We start from the raw sequence: 21,010 nt of genomic DNA on the forward strand, positions 1-21,010 counted from the left end.
TCAGAAGGGGTTTAGTCTGAACTGAATCTGCTCTGTAATAATACTTAATAGACTGACCTGAAAATGTGTATAATAAACACACACACACACACACACACCCCATGTGTGCTTACACTTTGCTGGACAGTGACATTTTCTGTATGAGACAGTGTGTCTGTGTTCTGTTTTATCACCCAGTTGTTTGTCAGCTTGGAGCCATTTGACAGGGTTGTGTGGACACAATACAGTGGGGAGAACAAGTCTTTGATACACTGCTGATTTTGCAGGTTTTCCTACTTACGAAGCATGTAGAGGTCTGTAATTTTTATCACAGGTACACTTCAACTGTGAGAGACGGAATCTAAAACAAAAACCCAGAAAATCACATTATGATTTTTAAATAATTAATTTGCATTTCAGCAGTGTATCAAATACTTGTTCTCCCCACTGAATGTGCCCAATCAATACATCTTTATGTGGCATATTTTCATGAAGTGACTCTGAAAAGGCAGTAATCTGTGTGGGTTTGTGCATGCTGTTTGGCGTGTGTGTGTTAGAGTATGTTGTGCTCAAACCACAGGTGAGTAAAACAGCAGGTTGCCATCATTTATTCTAAATGGTTTAGTCCACCCCCATATGATCGTAGTAATCACTGTTATTTAGAATGGGCTGCTCAGAGGTTGACAGGCTAATGTGAACACACACACACACACACACACACACAATTGTAAGCTGCTCTATCTTGTTCACACACACAGCTACAGGGTGCACTGGTCAAGATGATTACTGTTATTATGTCGTCTGGCCAGGAGGCTGAAATGTCCGAACTCATAGTTGCTCTCACACACACTTCCACAGTGAGAGGAAGTTACGCTACGTTATCTCACCATCGACTGAAATCCCCACATACTGAATGAAGGATTAGGAGAACGGAGAAAGCTCTCTTCTTTTTCTCTCCATTCTGCAGGTTTAGAATTCTCGCCTCATTACTTTTTTTTCCTCTTTAATTCACCAGTTGGCTTGTTTAAGTCTCTCTCTCTCCTCCCCCCCGTTTTCCCCTCACACTTTCATTGCCATCTCTCTCTCTCTCTCTCGCCTTCTCTCTCACTCTAAGGTTGTGAACTTGCCCAGTAGGGGTCCCATACAATGAAATGAAAGAGCTTAGGGACCCATATCACACACAGTCGTACACACACGGGGTGTTTAAATGGCGGGAGCAGCTGAACTTACATACACACATACACACACCACACACACTTTGAGGACCTATAGAGTCTATATTGTGTGTGTCAGTGGGGGGGGGCACCAGCAAATACACTGGTGTTAGAAAAGCCTCACTGCTGGAAGGATGGAGATTTTGAAAAAGAAAAGAAACAGAAAACTACCCAGTGAGTCCTACCTCTCTCTCCAGTATTCTCTTTCTACAGGGAATTGCAATCTACAATAGGTAAGTAGAAGACTGCGTTTCATTCACCTCACTGAAGTTTATATTTAATGAGGGAAAACATGCAGAAAGGTATGACATTCAAATGTAATCTCTCCTTGAAAGATTCTTCCTTTTGAGACAGGGACTCTGAAGCGGAAAATCAAGGACACTCATTCAGTTTGGGTGGAGTTTAGGGGATCTCGGTAACACAAGTAACATTGGTTGGAAATTTAAAGTCAAACATACGCTGCATTATTATATGATAGAAATAAAATTACAAATTCCCAGTTGAGAACTGAATGTGTCTGAGAAACTATTTTCAGGATCTGCATAAGCACGAGGCTCTTCTACTGGTGTGACCTTCATGTACTGAATGGGAAATGACAAGAAGCTTATGTAAAACACCTCAGATTAAAACTGTTAAGTGAGCAAAGCATTTTGCTACATTCATAATATTCAAGCTCTGACTGTGGTTGTTGTTGAGCAGATGCTTGCCAACATTAGTGTGAAGTAACATTATTTGTAATAAGTACTATGGCAGCCCAGTGCAAAGTATGTGGAACTACAGATGCATATTGATCAGTCACATTGAGGATTTACTTTAGAGGAGCATTAAGTGTCTAAATTAACAGCTGGAAATTAAAAGTGTATGTGAATTTTCTATTTGACCAATAAAAAAGTTTGGACTAAAATGGAAACAATACGTTCGAACATTATAGGGCAACGGCCGCTCTACTGCGCATGTGTGGAACGTGTCCGCCAAGCTGACTGCTGAAGGTCGTATAAACAGAAGTAGTCCGTGTCCGCGAGGTCCGCAGCTGTCCGTTAGTTGCCACTGCTAGTGTGTCCACTGCCTGTCTTATGAAGCACAACCTTACACTGGTAGTTCAGTGGAAGAATCGTGCTCTTTTTATGAAACATCTACTCTTGTTGACTCGTCATCAAGTAACACCATGATCTTCTGACCACAGTGTGCTATTGATGATTCGGTTTTAAGCATGCTAGAGACCCTGGCAAGCTGGAGAATGCTTAAATCAAATACGTTTGTATGACTTGTTCTATGACCATTCATCTGAAAGCAAAAGTGTTTATAGCTTTTCCGAACTGCCGCACTCAAAAGTGGAGTGAAAAGGCTGTCAGACAGAGGGGAGACACGTGGAGACGTTCAGAAGGGGATAATGGAGCGCACAGTCTCCCCGTCCAAGCATTCACGGTGTTGCACTCGGTTGTAAACACAAAAAGTATTTGAGTGAAGAAAAAAAACGACGACGAATGTTTGAGAGCAAAGTTCTGATCCTGACTGCTGTTATGTCTCTGCCCTTCTGGCCACGAGGATGATTGTCAGGCTGTTGGTTTCCAAAAGTGCTGGACAGTTCTGACATCAGTAAAGTGTCGGGGGAGGGGCTTCAGATGCTGTTGGACTCATGCTTTCACTGGCCCTTTCAACATCAAGACCAGTCCTCGTACAATTCCTGCCTAACATGCAGGATTCTGTGTATTAAGATCACAGTAGAGAAAAAGTTTTATAAATAAGCCTTTCTTTTAGTTTCTTGCTCATCTTCACATGTTAATGTTAACTGCTTTCCTCATTTCAAAATAGCTGCAGGTGAATGGTTTATACTGGCTGGTGTGTTGTTCCCAATTGATTTAAAATGCTATGCAACACTGAGTTTGGACTGACTTTAAAAGAACAGCTTGGAATGTTTAATACTCATTACTCATTTATTACATAGGAAGGTTTCAGTTTCACAGTCATCCATCCTTTTCTTCACACTGGAAATTCAAACCACCAGGTTGTCATCTGCAATTACTGAGGTACAACTCAGCAATCTTTAACTTCAACAAAGCACTGTATAAATATGGCATGTAAAGCTTTTCACACTAACGGTACCAAACTTTTCAGACCCTCTGTGTTTTTAGTAAAATATTACAGAAATATCTGCCTCTTACGCCATTAGCTCATTCATTGGCCAGGAGTCCTGCTCAGTGTGTGATTAGGTTTTGGCTAATGTGACACTCTGAGAAACACCCAGTGACTGGCTCCCACAGTGCTGTGTCAGGGTAGTGGTGATGCGCGGGTCAAGGTTTTTCAATATACGCTCTGCTACATTTTGAATATAACATAACAAGAATTAATGCAATCATGACCATTCAGTTTAGCTAGTTAGAAATTTCAACAACAAAAATAACACATACAGATCAGTTTGTGGCACAGGGACACACTCTTGGCGGCAAGATTTGACGCATGTCCTTCTCCTAGGACTTTTCTTAATTATATATATTTATATATGTTTATTGTACATAAATGTTTATATAGATATATATCTATATAAACGACCTGCTCTATGAAAATTGCAATGACATGAATTGGTGCTATATAAGTAAAATTGAATTGAATATACCAAGGAAATATGTAATAAAAGCAGCAGCATTAAGGATTGAGGATAACTCACTTTATATCCTCATCTCCTTGCCAGTGGCCTCTATGCCAAAATCAATACTGTATTAACCTCTATGGGAGATGCTGCTGCTGCTGCTGCTGATCATTAGTTTGTGTGTATGTGATGATGATGATGATGTATAGATTAATAAAATATTTAGGCTGTGTGTAAGGTTGTGTGTGTCATGACTAAATTAGTTCTTTGGGCACAAGATCATTCAGCTTTACACGTGCTAAAAAAGATGGACTGACTGAATTGTACGAGAGGAAATAAAATGTGCATTTCGACTGCCCTTTTTCCTTTTATCTTCTTTATGTATGTTTCTTTATTGGTACACATTCATCTCATTCATAACTATGTCAAAAATCTGTTTTATCCACCATTTAAAATATTAATTTAGATTTTAAGGAGAATTTCAACTTGAGATTGACTGTAAAGGAACTGATTTCTAACATGAGTTTTAAGATCATAAAGTCTATAACCATTACAGCAAATCCATTGGTTCCATTGGTACTGGGACCAAGTTTGGCCACCACATTTTTGAAATGTAGATTGTGTCACACCATCCAACCTGCATTCACTGAAAATACAGGAATCCTAATGGTGGAAACCTGAATGTTTCTACAGCGCCAAAGAAACACTGGAAAATACAATGTGCAGTCAGCATGAAAAGCATATGGTTCTTGAATTTCATGGTAAAGTATGAACCAATCTTTGGGCCCATTACACACTCTAACACAGGTATATAGCATACACAAACGATCAGCAAACACATTGCTTCGCTTACGTGGGTCCTGGACAGGTTATAAACCACTTCACAAAGGGAAAGCAAAGCTGCAGCCGACTTTGCAGCAGTCATTTTGATGCAAATTTTGGAGTGTTCACACTGCTACCGTTAGACTGCACAAATCTCCCCTGATTGTTCCCCTGTATTATACGTATTGCCCACAAAACATAGGCCTATGTGCCCTTCACTTCCAACATGCTTGGCTCTTTTTTCCCCACCCCTAAAAAGGTAAGATATTCTTAACTAAGACATGGGGTCATAGTGCTTGTCAATGTCGCAGTTGGTCCAGAGAACCCCACACTCATCGAACCTTTTACTAAACTCGGCCTGCCTCTGTGATGTAGAAGCTGATGTGTCTGTAGCCGCGCTCTCTGTGCGATCATCCTCTTATCCTCTGCTGCCGTTAGGCTCTGTCTCTTGTGCAGTTAAGTCGTCCAAACTGAGCTAATGTTGTTCTGTCAATCCTCTTTTCAGAGAACAGGAAAGATGAACATTTAAATGTTATTGTTCATGTTTGCGTGTGCTCATCCTTGTGTGTGCAGGATAACACAGTGAACGGCCGCCCGTGAAATAATGAAATGAATGAATTTTCTTCCAAGCAATATCCTCAGTCACGTGTTACATAGATATTACTAGAAGGACTGGCAGGCATGCACAAACTGTATATATGTGTGTGTGTGTGTGTGTGAAGAAAAAAAAGGAGTGTGGTTTACATATTAAAAAGGTTGTTATATGTTAGTATAAATGTAAATTTTGTGTTCAATAACTGGACAGACTGCTCTCTGTGCTTTTTTGTGATATTATAGATGTATACTTTTATTAAGATATACTATGTAATAATATAGATAGAATAATATGGAAAGAAATACTCAAAGGAAGAAATCTATAATAGCAAATATTTTAATATACCAGATTTAACATCAATTTATTCAGCTGTAACGTTATTACTTGGTAACACATAATTATAATGTGTATGTTATCATCTACAGTGAATAATACAAACACCACTTAGAGAATAAAATATAATAGAGAATATTCTGCTAATGTAAAAGGTATTTATGCACACCCTGAAATACAGCAGCAGGCACCTTCGAATTATTAGCACTCACCACACTTAGTCTATTTTTTTTTTAAACACACACACACATTCCTACAAACATTTTGCTAAATTATTATTTTAGATAGACTTTTTATTTATTTAAATCTAACTATCAAAATTACAACTAGAAAAAAATGCACTCACAAATACATTAAGGAGTGCAAACACATTTCCAAAATAATGTGACAAAAAAAGGGAGTGTGTATCTATCAGTGCACGTGTGTGTGTGTGTGTGTGTGTGTGTGTCCTTCTGCAACACATTCATGCCCGGCTATGCCTGTGTGTTTGTCTAACGTCCTCGGCTGCCGAATCCCCTTTAGTTAAGCCCAGTCACTCCCCCTCTTTCTCTCTCAGTACCTTTGGTTTATACAGCTGCCTCAAAACCTAACCGCGCACACCCACACCCACACATGAGGGGTGTGTGTGTGTGTGTGTGTGTGAATGTGTGAGAGTGTGCGAGAGTGAGACAGAAAGAGAGGGATCACGTGTGAGCAGCTGAGAGGTGCATTTTCTGTGCTATGAATACATATGTGGTCGGGAAATCAGGGGGATCAGAGCAAAAGAATGCAGAGAAAGAGAGAGGGAGAGGGGAGTGCCTCCCTGCACGGCCTTCCTCCTCCTCCTCCTCCTCCTCCTCCTCGCCTCTCTCTCTACACATCTTCACCTCCATCCTTCAAATGCAGAAAACAGAAATGCAGGCCCTCCCTCCGCAGCTCTCCCCCCCTCTCTCAACCCCCCCCCCCATTCCCCTGTCAGCCAATCCGATTCGTCTCTCCGCTCCCTCTGTCCTCTTGGCTCCGCCTCCCTCCTTCTCTCAACCAGCGAGAGAGGGAGGGAGGCGGAGCAGCCGGGGAGAGAGAGGCAGCGCGGCACACAGGCGCACACCGCAGAGGTGCCAGCAGCAGCGGCCAGACACTGACGGCGGCGGCGGGCGGAGAGAGAAAGCCACCGGAGACAGAATAAAAGAAGACAATTCCGCCTTTTCTTTAACTGACAGATAGAAGAAAGAAGAAAGGAAAAAGTGGCAGAAAGTAGGAGCTTTTTTCTCCAGTCTTTTTCATTCTTCATCCCTCACTTGGAGCGCAGAGGCTGGGGGAACACAAGAAGTGAGAGAAAAGACTGAGGCAGTCCCACAGACAGAGAGAGAGAGAAGTCAGAGGCTCGTCCTGATTTTTATATTTTTTTACATTCTTTCCAAAGAAAAGACAGAGAAAAGCGGGGGGCGACGGAGGTGTTTTGGGTTTTTTCCCTCGGCAGCAGCGCGTCTCAGGGTGTTGATGCGTGCCTGAAGGATCCTATGTGTTTTTTGGGGGCATTAACCCTTTAAGCTGGGCGAAACTGGAGTACTCACGCAGACAAGGTAGACGTCCAAATCAAATGTCCTTCTCTTCCTCTCTGAAAGCTGCACCGTGTGTGTGTGTGACTGGGGTGGCGTGTCAGTGTGTTCCTGCCTGCCTTGTGAAGTCGCTTGGTCCCTCAATTGCCTCTCATTGTGTGAATTCACTGACTGAAAGTAAACTCATTGACAAAAACAACACAGTCAGTGTGTGTGTGTGTGTGTGTGTGTGTGTGTGTGTGTGTGAAAATAATACTGGGGCCTCATAGTTGGATTTAGTGAGAAAGTGGTAAGAGGGAGGGAAATACCTTCTTCTCATCTGAACCCAGCACTGTGCATTTTATCTTCCTATATTCTGCCTCCTTCTCTATAATTCTTTCTCTCTTTCTCTCATTTTTTAGTGGCTTTTTTCCCCGCAGAGTCTGAGGCTGTGGTCACACTTTTCCGAACTGAAAACTATAAGGCTAAATCAAGCGGCCAGTTAGTTTTCTCTTCTTTTTTTGTTGCACTCACTCATTCACTTTAGTCCACACGCCAACCAGTCAATCAGTATATCAGCTCGCATCCATCTAAATAACTGTCAGCTTCTTCTTTAGTAAGTAGCTGATGGTGCCAATCAGTTAGTGACTATAATGTCTTTTATCTCTGTGCTACAATCCTCTTATGACACACACACACACACACACACACACATACAGAAAGCATTAGCATTAAGGTCTGGTTTTGATTACATAGGGACAGTATTCACAGTTAATGGAGATTGGGAATATTACCTTAATTAGGGTACCAATCAATGTGGAGGACATAATGAGAAACATCCGGGACAAACTGCTGTCAGTTGTAGTTGCTGGCAAAGTGACCAAAGATGTTTCAGCCAGTGTTATCCACAGTAGAAATGTTGTGTGTGTGTGTGTGTGTGTGTGTGTGTGTGAGGGTGATCTGTTAGTTCTCCCGTCGCAGTTTGTGATGTAAAGTAAAAAAGGAAGGTTCAAGAATTCTGTCCAGTCAGTGATCACCGTAAGGTTGACACCTCTCACTGTGGCCTTAAATCATGTTTCCTTTAAAAGGCCCCATAATAATTCAAATTAGTTGGACACTTGATATTGAGGATGGACACTGCAGATGGACTATTTAGTTTCAGAACTCTAAGCTGACAGTACATACTACGATGTGTACTTTTAATTTCTACTATAAACATTCATGTATAGTGTTTGAGTTCTATTCTGTAAATCAAAGAAGGGAACACTGAGCACACATCCCGCTATATAATTAAATGACAACGCTTTTTCACTGAATAAATGGAAAGAATGATGAACTTAAAATTTAAATAAATGTAGATCTCGCTGCCTGTCAACTTGTTGCAGTAAAAGATGGGTGAACTCAGAAAGGCATCACCCCATCTGACTTGGCGTTCTGACAATTTACCGCTTCAGCTTTTAGCATTGTGTGTTTTGAAAGGTGTGTGTGTGTGTGTGTGTGAGGTGAGGGTGGCTGACTGTGTGCTGCTGCTCAGACACAGAGAGAAGACAGACTTTTTGCCTAATCGCTTCCAGACACAGACATTTGCATTCCATTGCTTTCTGCACGCGCGCATGTGTGTGTGTGCGCGCTTTCTCTCTTTCAGTCTTCTCCTCTTACCCCTCGAAATTTATGTTTCAGTTAGAAACATAAATTTAGAGACGCTCAAAAACATGCATGTCAGTAAGGAAGCAAAAGAGGATGTTGGTGATGGATTAAAGGAATTAAACTGTCACCGTGAGAGGAAACATTCTTAAAAACGGCGGTGGACGGGCAGATCGTATAAAAGGGAGGGCAGAGACAGTGGTAGAGAGAAGAACATGTGGAACTGATTAAGATTCCAGCGGGTCTATTAGAGATGATAAGACGTCAGAGCGAGAGTGAAGGGGCTATAAAATTATAAATCCTTTTCATATCCACTTCGTAGATGATTTTGCACAAAAGATCAAACGGTAGTTCTGCAAACATCTTTGCTCTCATATGTATATAGAAGGTTGGTCTGAAGATCAAGTTCAATGTGAAGCAACAATTTACTTTATGAACATCACCTTCCAATAATTACATCTCCCGTGCTCTGCACTGCATGGGTTGCTAAAAGGCAGGTGCAGATGTTGTGAAGGTGTTAGGTAGTAGTAGGAGAAGTGATATTGTCTGAGTCTCACAGTGGTTGCTGGTAACAGATGCCGAGTGTAATATGAGTGCGTGAGATTTCATAACGCTGATGATTTGTAATGGTGTATGTGTGTGGCTTAGAATAACAGTAAGAAACTGACAGAGCCCCTGTTATTAGTTTTCGCCAAAAGTCCTTGCGCATGTGACTTGTTATATTTTACTGGACTAATTTGACATGTTTGTCAAAATGATTTCTTTTGTGCACACGTTTGGGGGTTTTTTTCTGCTTCTCTGGAATGTTTTAGTAGATTAGGAGGACTGTGAGTTTCAGACCAACCACTGTGAGAGACAATGCAGTCAGTCAACCAGCACGGACAGCTGCTACATTCCACTGGTGGTTACACTAATGAAAATAATAACAAAAAAAGTGTAATTAAGTTAGTATAAAGCAGCACATTTATGAGGGTTTTTAACTGTGTGATTACGGAGCAACTTTCTTGTTTTGGTGCTCATATGACATAAGGCCTCGCACATTGTAGAATTAGTATGAGTTCCTAATTATTATAGTCCCAGCTTAATAGAAAAACGCTTGAAATGGATTTGAATACTCTTTAGTTAATGACTTGCTATTATGGCATCTAAGTAACATTTTCAAATTATGCTGTGAAAACAAAGAAGCTTCATTTGAATAGATGTGAAGCTGTGAAGTAATGTCATTTCTCTATCTTAATTTTTTTATAACTTAACACAGAAGTAGTAATAGTTATTAGGCAATAACTGCTTAAACATTTAAGTTTTGGGATCAATTGGGTATCATTTAATTGGATGATCCATGATTATTACCAGTGCACCAGACATGATAGACTCTTTCCTTTTGTGTAAAGGCACTTATTAGCCAGTTTGGAATGAACAGAACTTTCATGTTGCTTGAAGGGAGCACGTTTCTCCCGTTTTATATTTTCAAACTATGTGTTCTGACTTAAGGCACCAGTGTCAGTATTAGTTCAAGGACCCAACTTCTGGAGAAAGAAACGCATGTTTGAGAATTTTAAAGCCACAATAAATTATCCAAGTTTTCTGCATTTGCATCACTTTTACAGAATAATATATAAGCACTAGTGGTACAGTGGCACTGCAGTTGGACTATTCAATCATTATCAATTATTGTATGTCAGGAAAAAATCAATGAGTGTGCCTTTTTTCAGAATATATTTTTTGAGGCGGGTTTATTTGATAGAGCAGCCAAAGAGAGACAGGAAATGTGAGCGAGAGAGAGACATGCTGCAAAGGGCCGTGGTGGCCTGGAGTCAGACCCGGGCCGCCGTGGGAAGGGCTTTAGCCTTTATTGCGTGGTGCGCCTGGTGTACCAGGTGAGCTAACCGATGCTCTGTAAAGTGTTACTTTTTGTAGATGTTTGTTGTTCTCAGAAAGACAACAAAGCGAAGGCGATGGCGGTGCATTCGTGTAGATTTCGCAGTGTTTCAGATGAGGATTTTTTTCCCCCCCTCTGCAGCCTTTATCAGATTATAATAGCTGTATTTGCAGATTATAGGGGACAGTGTGTGTGTGTTAGGGACTGACCGCTGAGGCAGACAATGTGACCAGCCAACCATTATATGACCTGCTGGATCCCACCACTGCTGCAATTGGAGGAACACACACACACACACACACACACACACACACTGCCATTCATGTTGCTGCACGGATATGTACACACTCACATGAGCGACCATGCATGGGCTGCAGGAACACACACATTGTCCTAGCCTGTGTTGTGTGTTTCTTTATTCCCTGAGTTGGTGCGTGAAAGAGTGTAAAGAGACGTCTTGAGAGATTCATCCTGCTTTAAAGGAACTTGACTCTCCGAACTCCTCGATTTCTCCCCATATATATCTCGCTCCATGTCTCTCTATCGCGCTCTCTCCACAAATAGCGCACTATCTCCTAGCAACAAGGCCTTTGAGAGTGATGTGTGAGATAGATTGGGTGTCTGTGATATAGGAGCCTGCGTGTGTGTTTATGTGTGTGTGCGTATTTGTGTTTCAAAGCTAAAAATATGATGAAAGTCATCAGAGGAAGGACGTCACTTTTAAACAGGACTTCAGGAAGTCAGAGGAGTGCGAGTCAGAGGCTTTACCTTACCTGTGCGCCTGCAGTGGTTCTCCTGATGGACTGTAGTGCTGCAGTTGGGGCCATTACTAAGAAAATAAAAGAATCCTAAAATGCTGTGGGCCAACACACACACACACACACACACACACACAAACACACAATGATATACTGTAGAACATTATTCCTGCATACTTAAGCAGACACAAGATTTACAATAGTTCACAAACAACTCTCACTTAGGGTGACTTGCTCATTTATATTACATGAAACCATATTTTTCCTTGTTTTATTATTTTTCATTACATTGAAGGACATTTAAGGTTCATTCATCATAAGAGTGTAGCAGGAATGTGTTGGTGCGTGACGTACCTCATGCATCTGTGAGTGTTTGCGCATGTCTGTGTCCGTGTGCCGTACGTGAATGTTTTTCAGACAGCTCCCCCTGAGAGAGTGCAGCCCCGTCCCTCCTCATAACTAATTCAAAAGGACAAATTGGAAAAAATAAACATACTGCGTCTCACTTCAGTAGCGAAGAGTGTTCAAGAGAAGCAGTCAACGGATTCACATTGATATAAATCATATTGTGGAAGGTGGCGCGCGTCAGGACCGTAACGCAGGAATGTCACCTGAAGTGTTTTATGCACAGGCTGACGTGACCACAGCTACGAGTGCTTAACACTGTTATCACTTAGAAGAAATATTCAGACCTCAGCAGAAACATTTCAGCATGCCTTGAACGTTTGGTCCAACTTATTCACAGTAAATGTGTCATCGCCTGACTTTATAGTGACATTTTCTTTTGCTGCAGGAGTAGAAGGCATTTTCTGCGGACTATGATGTAATATCTACTTAAAATAGGTACATGATAGCGTAGTGGAAAGTTAACAAATAAAACATGTAATAGATGTAATAACAGCAAATGATTCCTTTCAAAATTCGACCAGTATATAAATTGATTTTATAAATTAATTTGATATTTCTTTAATCTGTAAAACTTCAGAAAATGCCAAGTATTGCCCTCACAATTTCAATTAAACGGTTAATCAATTATCAAAATTGTTGCAGCTTAATTTTCTCAACTCATCAGTTCATTTACTAACTGCTTCAGCTGTTTGTTTTGATTCCTCTAAACTCACTTTGTCTGTGAAATTATTTTATGTTTGCAAATCATGCCAGTAATAGACATATTAAAACAACTGGTGCTTTCAGTTGAAATATAATAATACAAATAAATAATGATAATGATGCATCAAAACCATATATTAAAGTAATGTGTTTAGTGAATGTGTTTTTCATGTGCATTTGTAGAAATGTGTTTGAACACTGGATTGAAGAACATGCATGCACTCTGTAGACAGTATGTCTAGAATTATTCATGGAAACAGATTCTTGTTCACCTTGCTGAGTTTCTCTCCAGGCATCGAACATAAATTGTGGTATTGAAAAAAACAGAATTGAACCTGCATCTGTATTGGAAAAAGTTATATTGGTAACTTTGAATAACAAGTAGAATCCGAATCAATGCGCAGATTATTCTCATTGAGAAACACATCAGAATGCACAAAGTGTAAAAAAAATAATAAAATAAAACTGGAACTTGTTTCAGTGCCAATACAACTATTTTATTTACTTTTTTATTTTAGATTCCAAAATAAGCTCTTCCCCTTTCCTTTCCCACACTTCCCCAAGTTTTATCATTCTTTCAAACTTTTCCACTTTATCACCTACTGCACAACAACATGACATCAGTGAAAAACCAAAAAGGAATTACAGCAGAGACGGTTCAGTTTACGAAGGAGAAAGAAAGAGGGTGCGGGCTGAGCGATGAGGTGCTCGCTGACTAAGTGTTTCTTATCAGAGACTGAGTCCAGATGGTGGCAAACACTCCTCCTCCTCCTCCTCCTCCTCCTCCTCCTCCTCCTCCTCCTCCCTCCTCCTCCCTCCTCCTCCTTCCTCCTTCCTCCACTCCTTTTCTCATTTCCTTAATTTCTGCACTCTTTAATCACTTCTTGCCATGACGAGTATCCAGCCTTTTGCATGGCGACGTCCACGAAATAAACTGTGTACCACCTTAGATAAAATCTCACCATGTCAGTGATAATAAAGCCATTCTCCAAAGAGCCGCGCTCACCGGATCACTGTCAGCTGCAGCTGCATCACAACATGACAGCGCTGTTGTAGCCATCATGAGGCATCGCAGGTCAAAACGCTGCTGAGGAAGAACAAGAGAAGCAGACAAATGTCAGAAAGAGACGCACAGAATAGTCTTTTTGAAAATGATCTTGTATCTTGTAGTTGAGCGCCATAGAGCAAAGTGATCACCACTCAGGCGCTGTCATATTTAAAGCATTAATGCCAAGGTTTGCCTCATACCATTCACTTGAAATATAACTTCAAATCTAAAGTCAAAATCATTGTGTATGGTGAGTTAACTAAACAGCACCGGTGTCCAGAAGTAGATTTTATAAATAATTGAGGTTAATATTACAATTATTACTAGTACAGAAATTAGAGAGAATAATGGGAGAGATGTGAGGAGACAAATAGTAGCACATGAGGGGTTGGTGGGTTGTTACACTACTGAGTAGCACAGTGCTGGGAAATATTGAGTAAATTAGCCAGTACACACATTCTCTCTCTCACACGCACACACACAGCACCCTCGTATCACTAGCAGGTCTTATCTTGCTGCTCTGGGAAATGAAGACAGACGATGTGATGGGAAAATGAACCACGAGCACCTGGAGGTGGCGTGTATGTGGGGAGGGGTGATTAGAGAGAGAGAGAGAGAGAGAGAGAGAGAATGTGCGTGTTTACCTCTGCCTGCTACTTGCCTGTGTGTGTGTGTGTGTTTGTGTGTGTGTGTGTTTGTGTGTGTTCTTTTTCTATTGGTGGACTGCGGTGATGTGTTTCATCTCTGCAGGGAGCCATTCCTCCCCTTTGTTTCATGATGAGACCGACCAATCTGAAGCAGCTGACAACTGACCAGCTAATTTGTTCCGTTCATGTAAATATATTTTGAATGAGAAGGGCGGCAGCGACAAAGGGCACGTCACAGATGTAGATGTAGATGTTTGTGATGATGTCAGAGGTCATCAAAATTGAGAAATCGCTCCAAACCAAGTGGAGGGTTATCAGAGACAGAGATAACCTGAGAGTGCGGTAAACAAAAGAGAGGTAAATGCGTACAAAGGGCTGCAAGAACACACACACACACACACACACACTTAACCCCATGTCCCTTGTGAGGCAACCCCCTCCTCTCCGCTCCACTACTCCCTCCTTCTCCCTCCCCCCTCCTCCTCCATCCATCTCTCCATCTCTTTTGTTTGGTCGTGTCAGGGGCAAGGCAAGGTCGCCATCCCAACCCCCAAGGTCATGGGGTCATCTTAAAGGAAGTGTGTGTGTGTGTGTGTGTGTGTGTAACCTGTGCTGACATGTGATTTTGTTAATGTGGTGTTGGGGGGTAATTGCCGTGGTGGTAGCTGAGCACATGGCCCCTTTTTATCACGCACACACCAAAACACCTTCCCCCGTCACTGCCTAGTGGTTTGAGTGAGTTATTATTAGTGATTCTGATTCATAAAGTTTTTCAATTCGTCATTTAATCTTTTATCAGTGCAACTACAATAGCACAATTTCATCTGCACGACCTATGTGTGGATATACGCATATGCAAATTCACGTGTGTATGTGAAACATATAATAATAATAATAATAATAATAATGTGTATCTGTTTGGGAGTGCATGTCTGTTTGTGCAGGTGTGTGTTGGCTTTTTGCCTTGACATTATTCAGTATTATTCTCCCATTCTCTCTTCTCCCTCGCCTCTTTCTCTTTTTCTTTTGTTTCTCTCTCCAGATCTCACTGCCTCTCTTGTCACTGATTAGTTTTCTGGTTGGATCAAGAACTATTATGTCTGACAACCTGAGGAAATGTCACAACACGTGTGTGGGGGAGAAGGGTGTGAGGGGAGGCGAGGCATTTGGATAGAGATTATTTTGATTTGATTTATGCAGCAGTGTGTGGCTGGTTACTGCTGCGGGATTTAAAGCTTCATTGCCACAGCTATATCTTAAAACAAAATTCCTCTGTTAGATCTTATCACCCGGTTGCTCATTCGAGGAGCTATATTTTCTACCGTGTCTACTTGCAGATTTCTGGATTTTAGTAGAATGCCGTTTGACAGCCTTTAGAGAAGGAGCATGAAGGTGCGACATGTGACTGTTATGTTCAGGTGGGGTGAGTAATAGCAGTTGCAGTGCAGGAGATTTTCCACTTGAGAAAAAAGTAGCATAAAATGTATGTTGTGTAGCTGTTGGATTGGCTCCTGCTCTGTTGATCCATGAGGAGAAATTGCTATACTGTGGCTTCTCTGTGAAAGATTATTGAACTAATGCAAAATAAGTCCTGTTTATGTACACATTTCCTCTACTCACACACTAAATCCATTAACTGAAGAAATCCATTAACTGTCGCAGTGAATGCAGGAGCAACAACTTAACATCATTTTCATGCAATGTGTCCATTCACCTACCACCACCTGTACTGTACTGTAGGGCTGAAACGATTCATTCGATTAATTCGATTACTAAAGAGCATCAACACAACTATACCGCACACTGTTTCACACACGGACCTTTATTGCTGTCGCATGTTTACGCTGTGTGAACACGACGTGATTGTGATGCCGCTGTTTGCAAAGGGGAAGAAGAGGGAGAAAATAGCGAGGGATGAAGAAGAAAGCGTCCAAAGTCTGGGATTATTCCGAGCTGTGTTATGGCAGAAAATTGTTTCCTCTTACATTTAATCTTTTATGTATGATCTTTTAATATTATTATTACTATTCTCGTTATGTCTTATAGATACTCTCCTATACTCCTTATGTTAGTCTGTCCACATTTACGTGGGTTTAGGTCAGAGCTGTGAGATTGTTTTGGTGTTTCCCCCTCTTGTTGTTCCTCTCCTCTCCTGGAATGTTCATTTAAGGCCTGGAGAGGATCTCTGTTCCCCAAAACACAGAAACCTAAACTGTGTAAATGAGGATGCTTCCCTTTGCTCGGGGCCAGACGCCCGAAGCCGCCCCAGCCGGCAGGTCTCTGGACCAGCTGTGTATGTGTTTTAGTGCTTCTCTGTTTATTCTCTTTTGTTAATAAATTCTTCAAAGACAACGGTTGGTTGTTACTGAATTATGTGCTCAATCCCTCACCAGGAATATCATTTCCACAACAAACTGAAATCATGATTGATTGTTGAGTTGAAGGCTAGCCAAAGTAAGCAGCAAAGTAAGTGAAAATGTTCACACGTGCGTTTGTTGTTCTCCTGGTTGGGCCGTGAGTTTGGGTTGTAACGTCAGGAGTCAACTGGGTGTCGGGCAGCTGCGCCTCAGTATAACTTTTATAACACTCGGGTGATGTTTGTGTTGGCAAAGCAGTTGTCTGGTTGTTGGTCTGATGTTTGCTGTATGAGACAATATGAACTTCCGAAAGGACTAATAAACATCTATCATATATCAACTTACACAGCCGAAGCAAAAGTACTTCTTAAACGATGCATCGATGAAATAATCTGTAGAAGCTTCGGGTACTAAAGTCATCGTTAGCTGCAGCCCAACTGTACTGCTGCAGGATAATGTAGTGCACAGTGTGCCAGTAGGGAAATTTATCTTTAACTTTTTATCTGGATATTTCAAGTAAAATGTGTCCTGATAGCTAACTAGCTTAACTAGCCACTGTTTTGTTTGGCAGTCCCTCAAAAGCAGAGCCCCCTTTTATTACCAGAAAGCTGCATCTTTTCCTGCATTTAATTTATTTGACCACATACATCAGAAGCTATCAGCGAGAGCCTTTGTAGTTTCATATTCATACCATTCACAAGTGATATTATATTTTCCTGGTGAGCTAATTTTCCCAGCAGACTACAACATCAAATAAATGTGCCAAGGAAGAATGTTGCTCATGCAAAAATCTCCACCTGAGAGAGCAGTTCAAAGAGTCGTGGAAACAGCTCTCTCCCCTTGTATCCACATTACTTCAGTGTGCAGAAGAAGCTGCTTATGGATATTGCACTTTTCAGAGCCAAGCACACAACAGTTGCTAAATCATGGATCCTGTCTTGAGAAAATTCACAGCTAGTAACAGGTTTTTATATTTTCTCTTAAAGCAAAGACCCGCTTCTTTCTTCTCGCTGATGTGAAATTGTGTGTAACTGCAAGAGTGCGGCATGTAATGTGATAGACAGGTGTGGCTGAGAGGAAAAATGGGCAGCAAGACCAAAGAAAGAAAACAAAAGCAGTCATTAATTCACACATTTGTTTGGATTTTTCTTTATCCTCCTGGTTTCCTGTTGTTCAGGCGTAGTTTACATCTACTTGTCTCTATGAGCTTACTGTCTGCATGATGACAGCGATGCTGCAAAAAATGCATTTACTTGCTGTTTACCTCAGAGTCTTTGTGTGCGTGTGCACGCGCACACTTGTGTGCAGCTGTGTGTATGTGGTTGCTGCGCCCACTCAGTGCGGTTAATGTCGGCAGTGAGGCTAGCTAAAGTCAACCAATTAAGCTGACTTCCATATGTAGCGTAACACTCCCTGCCCACACACACAGTTTCTCAGGGTGCATGCTCACACACACACACACACACTTGACAGGTTCTTTTTCCCCGTTTTTTAATTACACTCTACAGGTTTATTTAATTTATGCATTTTGTTTGAATGTGTGGTGGAGAAGAGTGCATATGGCTTAACTGTAGTCTTAGGATATAATTACATTTTCTCTAGCGACACGGACACAGGAGAGCTACCTACAACAGACACTGGGCTAATAGCACTGTATAACTTCTCCCATCGATCGCTTTCTCCTTCTGTCTCTTCACCACCCTCCACACACTCACACACATGTACACATGTGTACACATGTACACATGTGTACACACACATCGACTTATCATCACTGACCTTCTACTTTTGGCCTGTGTCAGTACACAGCAGACCCATTGTCTGTCTCTATCTTGTGTGTGTGTGTGTGTGTGTGTTTTATTCAAATAGCTTGGCTAATTAATTTGCAGCGAATGACACTCAGACTGGATAATAACCTTGAAACTAATTTACCTCAATACTTAGAAAATGTCTTTGAGGGAGTCCTGCTATAGTCTGCAGCTGAATATTCTACTATTTGTTCCACTGAAGTGGGCTCTAAACCCATTCAGCACAGAATGTGGTCCAGCATTTGTGGTTTGATTGCAGCAAGTTCCAAGTGGTTGACAAGACACCTTGAAACTAACTAACTAACAATAAATAACATAGACTTTTAGACTGCATCGCCATCATAAAATAAAGAATCTAATGATTTTTTTTGGTAATTGGGGTAAGTTTGTTGCAGAATCCAGAATATTTTTTATTGTTCCGCATTCATGATGTTTTATACAAATCAGTGATGTGTATAAAATTGTCTGCCTATATCAAGGGATATTAGTGGTGGGCTGTAAAACAGTTTCCTCACCGTCACATGTTTTAGCAGAATAAAACTATTGTGCTTTCCTGTGTCTGCGATAACTCATGAAATGAAATTAAGTTATTTCTATTAACTACTAGTTTCTACACAAACGCTGATTCCATTTATAAGATGAGGGAAGTAACGTTACAAAACATGCCCCCCGTCTCTTGCCGGTAGTATGTCCCAACTGGCTTTCAAACTAACTGGCGCCCGTACGCGTGCATGTGTTGTGTTCACCTAACAGCAGAGTACTTCTTGTCTTTCGGCGGTGGCTGTGATGTAGTGCTCACTTATGCAATCAAATTCACTGCAGGAGAAACTTGAACTTTGCCAGGAATCTGTGCGGTCCACAAGTGCTTAAGTAAGTGTGTCTGTTACTGTTAATGTACTTGATAGTCATGCCCTGTGGTACACTGGCTATTGTACTTATATATAATGTACTTTGGGTTTTCTGCCCAATAAATGCTGTTAAGATCCCTATCTCTGAGGATGAATCACTTTACATGTACTAAATAAAAACCTACATTATGGAGCAGACTACTCCCCCGTTTCACATTTGTAAGCCTATACCTCATTTTAATTTAAGCCAATAAACAACTTCTGTTTTATTATTTTTTTCTTTAGTAACACATGTTCCCTCACATTGCCGTTACAGTGAAAAAAGGTTGTATCATGTTTTGATTGGATTTTGCAATAACGTGATGTAATTCTGTCACTGTAAAAGAAAAAAATACTGTCGAATTTTAGGTCACATCGTCCTCCTCTACTGGGTATCAATAGTGGTTCATTAGACCAGTCTTAGGGTCATGTCACAGATCAGATCAGCAAATAAACCTGAAAGAAATTGGTTAAGTTAAAGGTTAAGTAAAGTTAAATGACTTTCGAAATGCGCTTCTTTGGCTCTGGTGAACGTGCCCTAAATCACAGCCTACAGGATTTCACTCAATGGAGATGAAAGCGACGGCTTTTTCTTATAGCTAGCTTGCTGAGGAGTCGTGTTGGCGTGTGATGCTGTAAAACATTACTCCGTTCTTATGATAGGTTTCCTGGGATTTCACTGAAATCACATGAAATCGCAATAGCAGCCGCTCTGGGCCAATGACAGAAGGGCAGTTCTTCCTATTACAAGTCAGTATACCATCAAAATGATTTTGATTATTTTAAGATTAAAATACTACATAACTCTGCTTGTATGTAATGCAGCCTCTTCAAGTAAAACCCCTTAACCTAACAGGAAGTCAGCCGTTTTGAATTGAATATTGGAAAGAGAATGAATCCATCGACTTCAAATTTGGCTCACCAGAATTTGAAAGAAAAGGAAATATTTTCTACGAGTGAACTAGTGTGTTGCCATTGCACTGGGGCTCCTGCATCACAGTTGCCTTAGGTATACTCTTAAATGTTTGTTTCTGCACTTACAGTCATAAATCCCCCGCGGCTCGCTCAGAAGCCGGCTCACGGCCTTCGGGCTAATTGCCCCGCAGAGTTACAGCTTGTCATGAAACAACTCGTTACTGAATTCAGGCTCATCTTATTTCGTTGGGTGGCTGGCTGGCAGAGAGGTGTTTGTCATTAGCTTTCTAGAGAACAACTTAATTTCAAAATACTGCATTTTGTTTGTAAATGTTTGTATGTCTATGTCTATGATCAGGACTAAACATCCACTCCATTATTGCAAGGTGTAGTAAGAAAATAAGATTAAACAGGGGGAATTCTATCTGAATTAAACTGATTAATAATTAGGCTTAATGCTTCAAAATTGATAAACACACTCTATATATTTTTACATTAATTTTATCGCTATGCAGTGTCATTTAATGAGCCCATTCAACCCTGTCTCCAATTTCTTTTACAGCATGGTGATTGCTCGATTTTGAATGAAAGGCTTCAGCAGTTGCTGATTACGCGTTGAGTGAGCTTGATTTGTTTCCCGTCAAGTTTCAGAGTAGAGGTACAGAACTTGTTTCTCAAGGCTGTTTTTAGCTGAAGAAACATTTGATCATTGGCCTAGTTGACTGAAAACTAAGGATTCCTCGATCTTGATGGAAAGCATCTCTTAATTAGTTTGATGAACTGATTAATTAGGCTCAGTGGTGTGTCTCAGTGAATTTCAAAGATCTGACATGTAAAGAAAAGGAAAGAGGCGATCATAAGCAACTTTTCTTTTTTTTCCTTTTTTTTTTTTACATATTAATGACATAAA

General features: G+C 40.9%; 1 protein-coding gene across 13 annotated transcripts in view; it reads left to right on the forward strand.

The window, feature by feature from the left end:
- Positions 1-21,010, forward strand: part of tenm3 (teneurin transmembrane protein 3) — an 818,277-nt gene that overhangs the window by 622,679 nt on the left and 174,588 nt on the right. The window contains exon 1 of one of the 13 annotated variants that reach the window (XM_046046674.1): positions 6,662-7,092. The exons of the other annotated variants lie outside the window; for them this stretch is intronic. The gene's annotated coding sequence lies outside the window, so the exon portion shown is untranslated. Of the gene's footprint in view, positions 1-6,661; positions 7,093-21,010 lie in introns of those variants that run through there. 13 annotated transcript variants of the gene reach the window in all.

The sequence above is a fragment of the Micropterus dolomieu genome, linkage group LG04 (genome assembly GCF_021292245.1).
Source record: "Micropterus dolomieu isolate WLL.071019.BEF.003 ecotype Adirondacks linkage group LG04, ASM2129224v1, whole genome shotgun sequence".
In the NCBI taxonomy this organism is placed as follows: Eukaryota; Metazoa; Chordata; class Actinopteri; order Centrarchiformes; family Centrarchidae; genus Micropterus; species Micropterus dolomieu.